We start from the raw sequence: 4,004 nt of genomic DNA, 5'->3' as shown, positions 1-4,004 counted from the left end.
CCACTTGGGTGGCTAGGTCAGTTTGTATGTAGTAACACCAAGGTTGAAAAAATGGGCTGCTAGGCCACTTGGGTGGCCTGGTAGCCAATCTGCTTAGGCAGGCATGCAAAACACAGGCTCCTAGGCCGGTTTGGGCACTCCCTAATGCCTACCAGCTCCCTTAACAAAAAAAAGAGAAAAGAGTTGAGCCCTATCTAAGTCCTCTCTTATGGGCTCTCTTGCTCTCATGGGCCCATGTACAAGAAGACGGCCTCCACGTGTTCAACATGAGGCCTCACACACACGTGAAAATATAAAACAAAACAAATAAGTGAATCTGAAAACATTCAAATCATGCCCATTCCATATGAACTAATACGAGGGCGACACCACGTAAGTTACATTTACATCCAGAACAACTTCAAGACATTTATAAACAAAAAACATTGCGATGTTAGGAACTGCATCCATTATAATTTACATCCCATATCCAAGCTAAAAATTTGGTGAATTTTGGAATTTAGGGAAGTTTCTTACAGCTTGGTAAGTATGGATCCTGAAGTCTCCACCATGTATCAGAACTCAAAGCGAAGTCCCCAAGATGCACCAACACTGGTATCGGTTCTTTTGAAGATAGGTCATTTCATTTGCTGATCTCTTCTCATGCCTACAAGTGAGCGATCTCCATGTTTATTGACATCCAATCATGTGACACCCGGTTTGTGTGAGTAGTGCGACAATCTCTGCTTATCACCAATCGTATTGCATCTACAATTTCTTATCTAGGATCATTTTTCCACAATGAAACCTTTCATTTATTCAGGGCAGTGACCTTTGTGGTACTTTGGCTTATGAAATGGCAAAGAAAGAAGTATCACATTTTGCCTGATATGAACTTAAATGACCATATTGTTCCACAAATAAATAATTTACTCTTATCTAAACACGGATGTTAGGCAAACTATCAAATTAACACTCGGCCAAATTTTTGGGGAAGGTAGTTCTTCCCCCCTGAAAAATGCATGTCCTTATTCTTTTTCATTCTGTCCATCACAGTTTCAAATAAAGCTCAAGTTGAGGATGACATCCCAGACATTCCTTGGGTCCGCAACACTGCATTACAATCCAAATAAATATAAAAAATCCAAAAGCAATTAAGGGTCACCTGTGCTTATAATTTGAGATCCTTTATCTCTGATTCGACTGGCAAAGCATCAAAATCAGTCAGGGTGGGAGGAAGAACTCCTTTGGTCATCTTCTTCGCCTCGAGAACTTTTTCAAACTCAGCATCAGAAGTAGACAGCACCTGATTCAGCAGCACCTCCACACCAAGCTCCCTCACTCGCTCGAACCTTGGCTTTATCCTCTCTTCTAATCTGTACCCAAAGTACTGAGGAAACTTCACGAGCTCAGACCTTGGATAATATATACTTTGAAAGAATTCCCACTTGGGTATCAAGTTATCTGCCAGGCTAAACGTATACAATGCCCCATATCTTGAAATCATGGTCCCAACCTCCTCAATAATGAAACCCCTATCAAGAAAAAACTGAGCTACAGGATTCAAGTTGGCCCCGATACTCAACCCAAAAGTCTGAGGAGACCGATGCAGCAACAATGCAACATCAACACCCAACGATCTGAAGTACGCAGCAGTGGGTTTAAGTTTATCCTCCACACTGTAGCTAATAATATGAGGGCACCTCGTCAACACCTTTCCGATATTCTCAGCAGAAAGGCCCAGCTCTACTATACGTGAGCACAGCCGGGAATCTGTATATCACCTTTGCCCATTTTTCCTTATCAACGCCCAAGCTCTCAAGGTATGTCATGGTGGGTTTTAGGTTCTCAGAGAGGCTGATACCGCATAATTGAGGCCTTCTAAAGAGGATGCCTGGAATTTCAGACCGAGGAATTCCAAGGTCAAGGAAGAGTTCAACCACAGGTTTGATCTTGCCATCTAAGCTGTAGTAAGCAAAAGCTGGAAGCTAGCTAGCCATTTTTTTGATCTGGTCCATACCCAAGCCTAGCTCAATAAGGTAGAGTATGTGTGCAGGTAGCCGTCCATCAGAGCCCAATTCGCTTACTCTTGCAATGGCTTTTACTTTCTTGGAGCTCAGGCGCCAAGTGGTAGGAGGAGTGGAGATTGTGGGTCTCTCTCTTCCAGGTGAGTTTGGGAAGTTCTCCACGACATCCACCAGGTCATCACCATGTTCATCCAAGAGGGATTCAAGGTATGGAACCAGGGCATCTCTGATCTCGAGTGTGGTTAGTTCTCTTCCTGTGATACCAGGAAGTATTAAGTTAACTAGGGTCATTGAAAAAGGAAGGTATTTGGTGTGCAGGTGCAGGCAAAAAGTTAAAACTCCGAACCTACTAGATATCAAGATTTATGAACAGAATGAAGCCTTGAGCGTGAAATAAAGACCTATGTAATCCTTTGTCGGAAAAATATAAATTTTTTTTTAAAAAAAGTAATAATCATCCTTTATAATTTTAGCAACAAGATCATTCACAAATGGTCTTATTACAAATAATAGAAATTCCAAAATAAATAACGCATCAATAAAATAAATCTCAACTACTTGATGCCATTCATATAACCTCATACTGTGTTTGAGAATATAAAATAAAATAATAAACAATTAAAAGAAAAGATGTCGGAGATTACCTCAACTGAACTTTCTACACCCCACACCGAGACACTACATGCAATGGTGCGGGATCAACGATCTAATTTCAATCTCAAACCGGAAAAGCTAATTTCAGCCAAACTAGGTAACCACTCTTAAATCTCTACAAAACCCTAACTCCAAAATAATTAGGCTCAAACATTAATTTTCCCAACCCTTAGATTATATCTTGAGAGAGAGAGAATCTCTATGTTGGGGCGTACCCTCTAGGGTCTTTTTAGGGGGAGAAAGAGTAGAGATAGATAATAAGAGAGTAGAGAGAGAGGGGTGTGGCCCCTAGGGAAGAGAGAGAGAGTTTATGGGAGAGAAAGAGGTGTGTAGAGATGACGTAGAGAGCATACCTATTTATAGTGAAATTTAGGTTTAGGGTTTCCCATAGTTTGCATCTTTCTTGAGATTGAATATGGACCGTTGATCAATGTGACTTGTGGGGTGAGAGATCTGAGTCATCAATTCCATAAATGGGCCATCGACATTATGGAAGGTGTATGAACCATTATCCCCCTTTCCTTGAACCATTTTCCCATCAATATATTTAAATAAATTAAATCAATTACAGATATAGTGCATACCATAAATTGCATATTCCATCTCATATTTTCCATAAGAATATTTCAATAATATCAAGTCAAGATATTCCTTCAATAATCAAGATAAGATATGGTCAATATTTTCTAATCAATATTTGACCATATGCTAGAAGATATAGTTACCATATTTAATAAACTTGAAGACAAAGCAACAATAGAAGGTATCCAAGAGTGGGGCGTGCACCCATGTATGGTCTGTGGGGCCCCACTTAATACCCACATGGTGGGCCCATGTGCACTATGGGCCCCTATGTATTTTTTTTAATAAATATTTTAAAATTAAACAAAATGATTTTAAAACATTATAACTTTGTAAATTAATAACTTCATTTTTATAAGTAAAAAAATGAGAAATAAAATATCAAATGACTTATAAAAATTCAAATAATAAATCTAAAATAATTTAATAATAAAGTGAACACAATTAAATTAATATGAAAGGAAATTAATATGAAGGGAAGTAGATCCATATGGTTCAGGAATTCAATCAACGATCATGGGGTACTCCACTTTCAACTGTGGACTACAGACCACACTTACTTCATCGAGCCGACTCAGTGTTTTCCATGACCTAAATCCAAGCAGGGGCTCATTAGCGGGTCACCAAAGTCTGGTCAATGAGCCAAGGAGTCGCAATCCCAGTCTGTGGATTACAGGTCCTTCCCTAGAGACAAGTCAAGGTCACGACGACCTGATGCAACCACAACTCTATGGTGTATAGGGGTATCTCTCGCACATACAT

General features: G+C 39.6%; 1 pseudogene; it reads right to left on the bottom strand.

The window, feature by feature from the left end:
- Nucleotides 1-964: 964 nt before the first annotated feature.
- On the bottom strand, nt 965-2,361 carry LOC105420721 (transcription termination factor MTERF5, chloroplastic pseudogene; annotated as a pseudogene).
- Between the last annotated feature and the right edge of the window lie 1,643 nt (nt 2,362-4,004).

This window comes from Amborella trichopoda, chromosome 6, assembly GCF_054954075.1.
Source record: "Amborella trichopoda isolate Santa Cruz 75 chromosome 6, AtrichopodaSantaCruz75HAP2 v2.0, whole genome shotgun sequence".
Taxonomy (NCBI): domain Eukaryota; kingdom Viridiplantae; phylum Streptophyta; class Magnoliopsida; order Amborellales; family Amborellaceae; genus Amborella; species Amborella trichopoda.
This window is presented reverse-complemented; position numbering and strand designations above follow the sequence as displayed.